The 13755-nt window shown below is 39.0% G+C and overlaps 1 long non-coding RNA gene across 2 annotated transcripts; it reads right to left on the bottom strand.

Annotated features, from left to right (window-relative positions):
• Positions 1–3785: 3785 nt before the first annotated feature.
• LOC135735392 (uncharacterized) lies at positions 3786–13460 on the bottom strand. Of its 2 annotated transcripts, XR_012337090.1 has the most exons (4): positions 12838–13460; positions 12377–12439; positions 4003–4051; positions 3815–3909 (listed from the first exon to the last, which is right to left on the bottom strand). It is a non-coding gene; the product is annotated as an uncharacterized lncRNA (long non-coding RNA). The 2 variants fall into 2 exon arrangements; XR_010527547.2 differs by having other exon boundaries at positions 3786–4051.
• Positions 13461–13755: the final 295 nt, after the last annotated feature.

Here is a 13755-nt window from a genome sequence, read left to right as displayed (position 1 = left end):
TTTGCTTTTTTGAGAAACCGAAGGGTATTTTTTTTGTACAACCTGATTTTGCAGAGTTTGACGTGTCCCTGGGTCAACAAGGGAGGGGCTTCGAAAAAACCTTTCAACCAATCAGCGCAGTCACGCGACCTTGTGCAATTTGCACGTAGGCGTTTTCCTTACTTAAACATGTTCTGAGGGCAGAAAGAAATATGATTGGTTCACAAAAATGACCAATCAAAGTGCTCATTACTGGTTTAAGCCCTCAACGGAGCCTTCAAGGCAGCTTCCGCAGTGAAGCAGTTTGAGCTCACCGTTGGTCAGGTGAGTAGCGCAGATATGGTAAGATAGGAAAGAGACGGTTTTTGAATTCAGCTTGAAATGTTTCGAGCATTTAAGTGATGTGTTTTTTCGCGTTTTCACGTGTCCGTGGCACGACTTTCTTTTTCGTGCCAGTTTCACGTATTGGTTATTCAATTGTTTTTCCTATTTTCTTACCATTGTTGCTTGGGATTGGGGTTAGAACAACTTTGTGACATAAAATGACATCCTCACCCTAACCCAACTCTAACCCCAACCCCAAGCAAAAACAGTTAAAATTTCAGACAGATAAATGTACAAACCAATGTTTAAATGACATTCTAACCCAAACCCACCCTTATCCTCGCGCGAAAACAGTTTAAAAATCTGATGAAAACCACAAATCTAACTAAGGTTTTTTTCGAAGCCCCTCCCTTGTTGACCCAGGGACACGTCGAACTCTGCAAAATCAGGTCGTGCGCAAGCTTAGTCCCTTATCCAACTCTGGCTACGGTGTGCCAAATCTCTTCTCTGTCTCTTTAGCCGCAGACTGTTATATGTCTCGGTGTTGGAATCCATTCCATTGAAATAAAGCCACACAAACGCATGGTGAACAGCGCTATTTTTTGCTTTTCGTTGATAAAACTAAAGCGTCTGATCTTTGCAGTTTCATTTTGCAAGTGCGTGAAAGTTACGTGGTCCCATTTCATCAATTGGGCTGAAAATTCAGAGAAGGCTTTAACATATACATGTACAAACACTGTGCATCTTAATACCAATAGCCCCTTATCTGTCAGCATTTACAGTGGGTACGGAAAGTATTCAGACCCCTTTAAGTTTGTCACTCTTTGTTTAATTGCAGCCATTTGCTATTGTGAACTGGAAAGTATCTGCAAGAAAGAATGTCAGAGGATCCCCAAATCCAGGTGTGAAAAACTTGTTGCATCATTCTAAAGAAGAGTCATGGCTGTATTAGCTCAAAATGGTGCTTCTACTCAATACTTAGCAAAGGGCCTGAATACTCATGATCGTGTGAAATTTCAGTTTTTCTTTAATAAATTTGCAAAAATTTCTACATGTCTGTTTTTTCTGTCAAAATGGGGTGCTGAGTGTACAATTATAAGAAATAAAATTAACTTTTGATTTTAGCAAATGGCTGTAATGAAACAAAGGGGCTGTTTACACTTGGTATTAAGATGTGTTTTCATCAATCGGATCAGAAGTGGACGAGAAAGACACATTACGATTACACCTGGAAATTAAATCCGTCTCTTTTGTTCATTTTCGACCGCTTCTGTCCTGAATACTTTGAGGGGGTGGTCTGTGAGACGGTGGGCGAGTCTCTCCGCTGTCATTTAAACGCGAGCGTAGGCCTATTCCGTCGACGTCAAAATTCCGTCAACCTCTCATTTTTGTGTTAACGCTTTGACACAGCTCGCCACATGCACGTGTGAGACCAAAGTAATTTTCTTGTGGACTGAATAAAGTCTATGATTTGCATTTTTTTTACAACAACACCCAGCACCGTGTTTTATTATTGACGTGATTTTTATTTAAGCTTCTGTATAATTGTGAATTGGACTGGATTGAACTTGAAAGCGCGACGCGCATATCCGATAGCGCACGTGCACAGGCAGAACTTATACGACTTCATGTTCGCATCTTTTTGGCTTAATCGGACAAATGCTCATATTTCAAAATAGCTGTCTTTTTGATTTTTATAGTAAACATTTGGTTACTGTACGTCTTAAACGAATAAACATTGTATTGCATTTGATCTTACAATAAGCATAATCTGTCTCTGTCATTAAAGTTAATTAAATATAAAAAAAGAAAATGTTTGTATCTTCGTAAATAAAGATTAATCCACATTTACTTAAAACATTTTTTTTTTGCCAAACATCCTTTGTGTTGAGCTCTGCTATTTGAAATAAGTTTATCATGGAGTTTAGATTTCATGATCTTTTGCTTAAAGGGAAAGTTCACACAAATTTACAATTCTGAAAAATTTTGTTCTAAACCTGCATGAATTTTTTTTTTCTGATGAACACAAAAGAAGATATTTTGATAAATGATGGTAAGTACACAGCTGACTATAACCATTGACTTCCATAGTTGGAATAAAAACAACATGATGGAATTTAATGGATATACCATTAATTGTGTGCTTACCATCATTTATCAAAATATCTTATTTTGTGTTTATCAAAATAAAATATACTTATACAGGTTTAGAACATAAGAGTGAGTAAATGATGACAGAACTTTCATTTTTGGGTGAATCCCTTTAACAGAAATACAGCAGAAATTTTTAAAATTCACCCTTATTATGTTTAGATCAGGGGTGTCAAACATGCGGCCCGCGGGTGCACAACTCTGACCAAACTCTCTGCCCCTCACCAGGGGCTTCACGGGTGCTGCGAGCAAATCACTCCACCCACGTAGCAGTGCTTCGTCTTCTGAGAATATAGTTCCCAGTATGTATACTATTAAAAGATAGCTGTGTCTCATATGACCTTGTTTTTTGTACACGGTGTGACTATACAAAATCACAACACATAAATAAGAAAATATTCGCGTTATTTTGTCACTTATTGGGAGCAGTATGCTAGCTAAAGCCATTCACTTACAGTCTTTGTGCTAAGCTAAGCTAGCGGGGGCTCCGCACGCACGAAGATGAGAAAGGTATGTATGGACTTATCTAATCCTGGGGGATATGGTGAATAAGCTAAATTCCCAAAACCTGGGCGTGTTCCTTTAAAGGAATAGTCTACTCATTTTCAATATTAAAATATGTTATTACCTTAACTAAGAAGAGTTGATACATCCCTCTATCATCTGTGTGCGTGGACGTAAGCGCTGGAATGCGCTGCGACACTTCGATAGCATTTAGCTTAGCCCCATTCATGCAATGGTACCACTCAGAGATAAAGTTAGAAGTGACCAAACACATAAACGTTTTTCCTATTTAAGACGAGTAGTTATACGAGCAAGTTTGGTGGTACAAAATAAAACGTAGCGCTTTTCTAAGCGGATTTAATAGGGGAAATATATTGTATGGCGGAACAGCACTTTTGGGAGTACTTCAACTCGCCTGAAAAATCCGCTCCCCTTCTCCCTCTCATAATGGGAAAGGGAGGGTGTTACTGCGCCGAGTCGAAGTACTCCCAAAAGTGCTGTTCCGCCATACAATATAGTTCCTCTTTTAAATCCGCTTAGAAAAGCGCTACGTTTTCTTTTGTACCACCAAACTTGCTTGTATAACTACTCGTCTTAAATAGGAAAAACGTTGATGTGTTTGGTCACTTCTAACTTTATCCCTGAGTGGTACCATTGAATTAATGGGGCTAAGCTAAATGCTATCGAAGTGTCGCAGCGCGCTCCAGCGCTTACGTGCACACACACAGATGATAGAGGGATGTATTTGTCTGGAAAGAGCATCCAAGAAATACACAACTAACTGTCTCACAACTATGCAGATGTGTCCCAATATGAACAAAAAAATCTCTTTCAGTAGAGAGGTCACTACATTCACATACCTCACATTTAAATGTAACTGAATTCAAAGCAGTCTGTGTAGGTTGCGATGAATGCGCTTTATAGACATGGGTGTGGAGTCCAGTCCACGTCCTGAATGTGCATGGACAATTTACATATATGCATTGATATTGTTGGCCTCTCACATAATGATGATGTAGTTTATAATGTTTAAGTAATTTGTACCTTGTTCTCTCTCTGGTGGGACAATGTTTGCACTGCCACATACACGTCACTGAAAGAAAAAGAACAAACGGTTAGCATATTACTTTTTACGTGCTATATTTCTCCAATAATAATATCTGGTCCTCAAAGTCTCCCTCGTTTTAAAGGAAACTACAACGTTAACAGTCTTTAGTATGGGTATGTCAAATATTGCTTTAACTTAGGCTGCATCCAAATAACCACACTTGCGGTCTTTGCACTTGACCACTTACATGACGTATTTCCTGCATTTTGCCCAAGTGTTCTAGAAGGCGTTAAGATCACAAGTGTGCATGTAAAAATGATTCACCCAATAGGACACACTTACCAAGTGTTAAAATGTCAATCGAGGTAGTGTCAGCAATTTGCACCAAAACGTATTAGTTTTTAATTTAGAGGTCACTACATTCACATAAATCACATTTAAATGCATGCAGTAAGTAGGGGTGTGCCGGTTTCAGAATTGGTGATGACGGTTATGAGGTGAGTCAAATGTGACGGTCGTAACATAACCGTCGGTGGGGGAGCGTTTTGCTCGTTTAAATGCTCGTGGATTGACGCGAAAGTGTCGTTTTACCTAAAATCATGAATGTGATGCCAAGTGTGTTTTAAACAGTAATGACTTTGAGCAATTTAACGGAAAGCAATGAAATATTTAAAAACACACTGTTGCCAGAAGACTGCGCTGACACTCTCTACCCAGCATAAATTAATCCTCTATCTATTATCTATTATTTTAATAATCTTCAGAGAAACAGATGTGTGCCATGGGCTTTTTATGTCTATAATTGTGTCTATCTCTGTCACTACACAGACCAGAACAGCACAAAAACAATGTGGATTAAAAAGCGTCTTGAAGAGGTTTTGCTCATAAATGCATGTAAAATAAAGTAATGTGAACTTGAGATTTTTATACTGTTATTAAACTGCACAGTATGCGCTGCAAACGCAGTCGGTGTAAAAGCACAATGGCCACGCAGGAAAACACTCTCTGCATACGCGCTGCTCAGTGCTCACGCTTGCGATGTGAAACCGGCGTATGTATAAACTAGACACTGATAGGCTACTTGCTCTACGTTTATTTAAAATTAACAGCAAGACAACTAGCAGTGAATGTGCTTTCAGGAGAGTTAGTAGATTAGCATGAGAGGATTTGAACTTGAAAAGCGGAGTGTACCGACGCCTTTCCGCGGTTAAAACAACATTCCTTCTCATGGTCATTCATGTTTATTTGATGCTATAAATTAACAAGAAGGAAGAGATGATTTGAAAGGTGAGACTGTGTTTAATGTGTTTAATCTTAAAAGAAACCGAAAAGTAACCTGGTCTGTCCCGTATGTCAGCGCGTTGGCATGACTCGTACTCGCTCCCTCCCCTGGTAGTAACTCCTCCTTTATTTTTTGGTACATTATCGGAAATAATCGGTAAAGCTAATCTTTCTTTTAGAAATCTGATTAAACTAAAGACTCTTCGGAGATATAAAGGATGTAATACTACTCTACATGTACTCCAGATTAACATCAGAAATGCAAAAACAGCGAGTGTTATGTGAGCCTTAATGTTGTTTTAATGTTATAAAAGCAGTTACAGATGTTTTACAAAATACATAATGTTTGCACCAATTAAATGTGGAACACTTTCCGTTTTACTACCAAAATATGTAAAATCCATTTATTAACACACAGTTAAAAGTTTCCACGACATCTCGCGAGGTTTGGGCAAAAGTTTCATATTATATATATATATATATATATATATATATATATTCAGAAGATGATGCATGACGGGATACCCTTAGCCTTGAATACCGCTTCGAAGCGGTACTGTGGGTTTAGTGTGCGATGAGGGCACTGCATTTTGTCAGTTTTAAGACATGGGACAGTCCTGCGCACTTACTTCATGTCGCGTGAACGCGCTCTCCAGTGGCCAAGACCGCAAGTGTGGGTATTTGGGCGCAACCTTACTCGTTCACATGCGTATTAATAATGAAACCGTGTATTTGCGCCTGCACGGCAGATTAACAACACTGGACCATATACGACCAAATTTTGATACCATCAAACCGCCTCCCTGTTTTACCCCGGTATACGGTTTTACCGCCAAAATTATAAAATTTTGACGTAAGGCTCAGACAGCGTCACCAAACTGTTGGCTTGTGTCTAAACCCTTCAGAAACTAAATACCAAACACTAAAACTGAAAGAATAACAAAATAACATGCACAACAATATTAACTTTGTTTTATTAGCAACAAATATAACAGGAAAAAGTGCAAATACAACTGTCAAACAGAATTAAATTAACATAAACATCCAGAAATAAATTAAATTAAAATACACCGCCCGAAAAACTGTAATAACAAAGAGCAGCTTATGAAAAAATTGCAGATAGACCAACACAGCATAAACATCCGTATTATAAAATTATTGCAAAGCAATAGTCCAAAACAAAAACTAGGAACGAATGGCAAGTGGCATCAAATCTAGTCAAGATTTTTCGCTAGAAAAACCAGCATGTTTACTTTGTCTGGCTTTAAAAGGGCACGTTGTGGACCGACAACTTTACCTGCGGTGCTGAAAACCCGCTCCGATGGTGTGCTTGTGGCACAGACGCACAGGTACTTTCGTGCCACTCGCGACATCTGAGGAAAACGCCAGGCAGCATTTTTCCACCAGAGAAGTGGGTCCTCGTCTCCTTGAGTAACTGGCTCCAAACAGTAGGCTGTTATTTCAGCTTCGACTCAGTCCTCTACAGTGCCTGTGCCGACGGGACCTGCCATTGCATCGGGGTTTTTTTGCAGCATACTTCCCAGAGTCATCTTTTTTCATGGGGGTTCGGGTTGCGCCTCTTCCTCTTCCACTCTGATGGCCACTGGACCTGCTGCCTCTAAGCTCACGATCTCAGCCTGTAATTCAGCCTTGGTCTCAGCCAATGAGTTGTCATCCGTCTCGTATCCTCCACGGTAACGAGGGTCGAGGAAAGTGCATTTTCGCATTATTTTGCGCACTGAATCGGATTCATACTTGGCCTCCAGCTTTGTTAGAATTCCAGTTTTTATGGACTTTGTTAGCTGGAGGTCATTTTCGGACACAGCCAAACATTGTCCCTGCAGAGCTGTAGTATGGGGAGGATACAGGAACTGGTCACATAATTTTCTCCTGACAAAATATCTGTGAAATCACCGACGGGTTTTAGTGCCTCGTGAACAGCTTTTAAGACGTCAGTGTCCTGCCAGGTCAGGGACAGGTTGCTCCTTCTGTCATCAGACAGGACGTGTCTGATCGCTTGGGCCTGCTCGAGGATGCGCTCCACCATTGCCAGTTTGGAGCCCCAGCGAGTTGCGCAGTCCTGCCGATGGATGGATGAATTAATGAATGAATAAACGATTAAATGAATGAATAGGCTTAAATAAACTAATTTATTCGTTTAACGAATGAATGAATTAATTGGCCTAAACGAATGAATAAGCCTAAATAAACGAATGAATGAATAAATAGGCCTAAATAAACGAATTAATGCATAAATAAGTCCATTAATGTATATTATTCCATTTGGTCAAATTTTCATGCCCTTCCTTTTTTTAAATCCCTTATGCACATCAAGCCTGCATTTATTTGAAAAAAAAACAACAGAAAAAAATAAAATTTAAAAAAAATGTTTTTCTATTTTAATATAGCCTACTTTTAATTATAATTTATTTATATGATGAAAGCGTATACACTACCGGTCAAAAGTTTGGGGACACTCACTCATTCTTTATTTATATTTTTCCCGTATTACAGAATAATAATTAACTCGTCAAAATTACGGCATAACACAAATGTAGCTGTGAGAATTATGTTGGTGACTAAAAGCATAAAAATAAATCAAAACTCTGTTATATGTTATTATCGGATTAATTTAAAAGAGTATAGAATGAGTTAATATTTAATCTGGGCTCTTATTGGCTGCTTTTTCTTCAATATTCAATGTAAGCCATCTATTTAAAAAATGTTATTTTAAAATAAAATTTTAGTTTTCTAATAACAGAAATTAATCTGTTTGGCACAGGTATATTTTTGTCTACAAAAGTAATTTCAAGCATTTAATAAACCTTCAGATTAAGTGATTTTTAAGCTCATAGTTAACATTTTAGTCAAGTGACCCTAAACTTTTGAACGGTAGTGTATATATTCCCTTTTTACATTCAAGCACCTGCCCCTGAGGAATTCTCTGAACGTTTTATGCTTACCGTTATGAGACTATGTTCTGGGAGCAGGGCCGGATTATCCAATGGGCATTATGGGCACATGCCCAGGGGCCCACGCGCAGTCAGGGCCCAAGCGACGGGAGAAAATAAAATGTAAAATCTAATTGTTAATTATTTAGATTAATTTTTTAAGCGCAAATAATCCCGCGCTGAATCGAGCGGACTGTGGGTGGCAGTAGTCTTCATAGTTTAAGTTCGGAATGAGTGAGAAAAGCAGCAGTGCACATCAGTTGATTTATCAGACAATCCATTACTTTTCTTAATTTATCCTGAATATGTGAATGTCCTGTAAATGACGCGAATCAGTGCTGCTCTGACAGCCTGGTAAAGTAATCATTTGTATAAGAAATCATTTGTACTGCGTATGTGTCGAACGGAGCCGTCCGCGCTTGTCCGTGGTTTGGAAGCTGCGCGGGAATGCGCGCGCGACAAAGACAGACGGGGAAAGTTTGTCGTATTTGCCCAGATTGCCCTTGCTCCTCTGCATCTGTGCGCAACAATGAAAAACACATCGCCAACAGACAGACAGGTAGGCAGGAGCTCTTCACACAGGTCGTATTCCAGCTGTGTTTTTCTTGACTTGTGGGGAAGTCAGTGGAGATCAAATGACATAACTACCAGTACCTCAGTTTTACAGCTCATTATCCAAAAGACAATAAGTTGTCTTGCTAACATGACTCATAATACATTTTCTAAAGTGTAGATTAGGGCTGTCACTTTTGAGAAAAATCAAAGTCGAACGGATTTCGAATATCATGCAATGTATCCGAATATATTCGAATATCTAGGCGCCGCCCCCCCCCACACGCATCAAAAATCCACCGTAATGGAGATTCAATCACAAAATTATTAACAGTGACAGTCATACACAGGGTTGTCTGGATTACTTTTTAACCTAATGTTTGAAACCGCAGGTTAACAACTTATGAATAACAAACTTATATATATATATATATATATATATATATAAATGATTTAGAACAGTTACAAACAATAACGTGACAACTTAAATAGCAGCAGGAGTATATAGGCAGACGCAAACAGATTTCGCGCCCGCAGATTTCGGCAGAAAACTCCGCGGAATTCCGCGGATTTAATGCCCATCATTGACAAGCACACATATCTCGCGCTTGAGCGTGTTTGTGACCAGAACTGTCATTGACAACAAGCACACATACAAAGCCTATCCCGCGCGTTTGTGAGCCGTCATTCACAAGTACATTAACCCTGCGCGTGCTGTTTGCTTGCCTGTTTTCAATGATAGAGAGCACAAACCCTTTGATACTTGAGATGAAATTAAATTTACCGCTGAGTTAAGCAGTTCTCACTTGACTCTGTCGTCTATGTGACGCGCGACAGTCAGCACATGATCATTTAAAATCCGTTTACAAGACAAATGCTGTTGTTGTTTAATATAAAGTTTACATTGCGTTGTAAAAATGATAAAATTATCTTCATACATGCTAATTTCATAATGCGAACGTATTAACACAAGCTTTTTATTCTGCTATAATATTTAACACTATAAACAATGTCATTTTATATACAAACTATAATTCTATCTTGACATGCACATGAGGTTCATTTTAGTCCAATTTGATTCCCTCTCTTGCGCACAGTTGCCGTCGTCGGTCTCACTCTCAGCCTCCTTCCTATTACGAGGTGTTACTGTAAAAAATGCGCTACACATGGCATAAAAAAAACGGATGGTTTATTTATAGTTCGAATACGGATATTTCACGTCATGTTCGAATGCATATTCGAATATCGAATAAAAAGTGACAGCCCTAGTGTAGATAAGCTAGTAACAGGTTTTAGTTTAAAGTTCAATACTTTTTGAAACTTTGTTTCAGTTGCTTTATTTTTATTTTGTCAATCTATCTGTATTTCCCCCCCACTTTTTTGCAGCATTTTTCCTGTGAAATTAACAATATAGCAGCAACCCTCCTTTTTTAGTTTAGTGTATAGATGTGTTATTTTAACACCAAAAGAATTTAAAAAATGTACTACCACGTGCAAAATAAACAAACACATTATTAATGAAACTGTACCCTCTCCTTGGCGCAGCATTTATTCTAAATATATGTGAAACTAGTAGAACAGAAAACATCCACATTGTTGGCAGTATCATTTGCTGTCTTCTGTTCTTGTGATGAACAGTTTGTGTGAACTGATTATTTTGTATTTTGTTGAAATCTGTTGAGTATGAAACTGTTGGGTGTGTGAAGGAATTAAAATAAGGAAGTCAATATATTTAATCTTTTGTTTAAAAAAGAATTAGTCCTAAGAGTAATGCCCTTTTGTCACTTGAGCATCTGCCCCCTGTGCAGATCTCTGTGCAGGTCCCTGCCTGCAACAAAAATATCTACATGTATTGATATTGTCCTACAGGTAGTGATCACCAGCTGTTATGTGTCAGTGTAAATCCTGTAAAAGTAGAGGTGTTTCTAACAAAAAGAACCATATAATATATACATATATATATATATATATATATTATAATTTGATTGTGTGCATGGGGGGCCTGTCTGGGAGTCCCAAGTCCACTTGCTTCTTGTGAAGTTCATGCTTACGTTGCCAGCTGTGTGAAAAAGCCCCGACAATATTACGGCATAGTCCGAGGGCGCGGTCTGTTTTTTGCCTCTGATCATGCAATGCATTTGTGACAGCCAAGTTTAGATTGTGACCGAAGCAGTTAAGCCACGGCCAATGCAGGGACCTGATTGCGGCAGAAATGTTAGCAGCGTTGTCAGTGGTTATGGCTGAAAGTTTTTTTCGTCAAGTCCCCATTCCTGAAGTGCAGCTCTGAGCGCAGCAGCAAGATTGTCCGCCGTATGACTCTCAGGAAAATATGTAGTTTGGAGGCATTTGGATTCAAGTTTCCAGTCAGGTGTAATTGTGTGGACAGTCAGGGACATATATGGTGTCATGTTGTGTCAAGGAATAACTGTCTGCCGCTGACAGCGGCACTTGAACATTGTCTTTAACTTTACTATATAAATGTGGGACGGCTGTTTGTGAGAAGTATTTCCGTCCAGGCAGCTCTTACGGGGCATCTAGGACCTTTACCATGTCCTTAAAGGACTTTTTTTCCACTGTGTGGAAAGAGACCATTTCCTTCGCCAAGTATTTTGTCACTGCATCAGTACAGGTTTTCCAACGGACACTGTCCCTTTTGTACTTTGTTGTTTTCGTGAAGGCCCCCATTATCGTCGGCTGCGTGCTGGCGGTGTATGAAGATGTTGTTGGTCCTGCATCGGGAGGCTTTGAAATTGTTGCACTGGGTGAACTCTGGTCCATCCTCGCAGCAGTGAGTGGATGGTGGTTTCATATATGCGACCTTAGGTTCGAGGTATTTCCATCTCTCGCCGTCACCTTTTTATTGCACAATTTGCAAATTGCCTCGTGAGTATTTAGGGCCTCTCCCTTCTCGTTCGGTCGAAACCCGAAATACTGCCAAATTGCAGAAGTTGTGTTTTTTTTGGAGACGAGGTCACTTGGTGCGCGACTCGCCATCTTTCCCCTGCTCTCTTTCTCATCCACGCTGTCACGTGATGACAACCATGCATACGCGTTTTTAGGCATTGAATAAATTATATTTAATATTTAATCCTTGTCTGCTATATAAGTGAATTTTTATGACGGTATGACGGTATTGAAACTGTCACCGTTGCTATTTTTAGATCCCGCGTTATACGATATTACCGTAATACCGCCCAAGCCTACAATTGATTAATCTCTGTGTCCCTGCTTCCCTCTAGGACCTACATTACAGTTCAAGATTTTTTAACTTGTAAATAATTAAGCAAATCACGATTTTCTTACCGCAAGCTTGTCTCTCCACTTCACATCTCAAAACAAACCCCCCGCACTTGTCAATCACCTCTCTCGAACAACCACTCAAATTCCATCAAACCCCAGTGAGGGCGGTACTTAACTCACACGAACCAATAGAACAATAAAACACCTAACTTGTTGGTTGTATGCCACGTTTTCCACATGTACATTTCAATCAAACTTGTAATATGCACAAACTAAATAAAACCGAATACATTCAGATAATCAATGATTAAAAAGTTATATTAACTCCATAAATACATTAACTTACCATGTATTTCATGAGGTACACCTCTCAAAGCATGGGGACAGAACTTGTTCGAAATTGACTTACCTGTAGAAATAAAATAATTGAAATAAATACATTTCGGATTAATTTTTGGCTACAAAAAGATAAACACTTTTAAAATGTTAAAACATAAGCAATATTTATGTTGGAAATAAGCATTTAAGTATCAGTAGTTACACATAACAGACGTTACTCAACTTAGTCCAGAAGATCTTTTTTTTTATGAAAAAACAACCCAATACTATATCAACGCAAATAGAGATAATGAATTCCACAACTGACCAGTGAAAATGTATTATCAAGGAAACGAAAAAAAACAACACACACAAATTATATTAGGTCTAGAAAAAACAATTGCACTGAGAAACGTTTCACAAGGGCCAATGACTATATCACTCACCAAGATAAATTAAATTAACGATATTAATATATGTATTACTTACACGTGGATGATGGAGGATGGGAAACATGCAGCTAGTCATCCGTGTCTGTTGTATCCGACTCCTGAATCAAAGTCAGCGTCACGTCCACGCTTCAAGGGAGCCGTGCAATGCATTCTGGTAGCATCGCGAGAAGCGGAGCATCGATTCGCCCGCTCATTCTCATGTTAGTTGAATTAGATTAATCAAACTACCCATATTCAAATGAGTAGCGGCCGTCTCGTTTCCCGCCTCTCAAAATCTGACGAAAATCTTTCAAACTGACCTTTGTGGATCTGAAATGATGACAGATTCAGCAACTGCGTGGCCTATTTTTCGTCTAAAATGTCTTTAAAAACACGTTTCGATGAACCATTTTCGTAAAATACGATATTGTATACTCCGAACGAGCCGCCATTATGCTTTTGAAATTCAGGAGAGTACCTGGACCCACGTGACGCGTTCGTCCAATCAGCTGCCGGTCAAGGACGTAGTATAGACGGTCGTTGTTTTGATTAATCCACTTCTCATTGCATTGATCTGTATGTTAATAATTCATCTGATTTTACTTTTAATCACGTTTTACAGACAAGAATGAATCATTTAAAGAAGATAAACACCATTCATTCATGTAATTTAAGCAAACTCCTAATTTGCAAATCCAACACATGCCCAAGTTTATTTTTTGAGTGTATGGCACCTCCAACCCAAAATAGAGGAGGTAATTTCCAACGTAACCCAAGGGGACGTGGTAGGGGGATGCCACAGGGCAGAGGACAAAATAATCAAGGAACTTTTCAAAATAATGGTTTAGGGTGCTGGAGATGTGGGGAAATGGGTCATTTGAGAAGGGATTGCCCCCAAAACCTATATTCGCAATAGGGGTGTTCGGAGAGTCCCATTACACAACAGGTGGCTTTATCAAAAAATGACTGGAAAGAA

The sequence above is a fragment of the Paramisgurnus dabryanus genome, chromosome 7, assembly GCF_030506205.2.
Source record: "Paramisgurnus dabryanus chromosome 7, PD_genome_1.1, whole genome shotgun sequence".
NCBI classification, from domain to species: domain Eukaryota; kingdom Metazoa; phylum Chordata; class Actinopteri; order Cypriniformes; family Cobitidae; genus Paramisgurnus; species Paramisgurnus dabryanus.
Note: the sequence above shows the minus strand (reverse complement) of the source record. Positions and strands in the feature narration are given on the sequence as shown.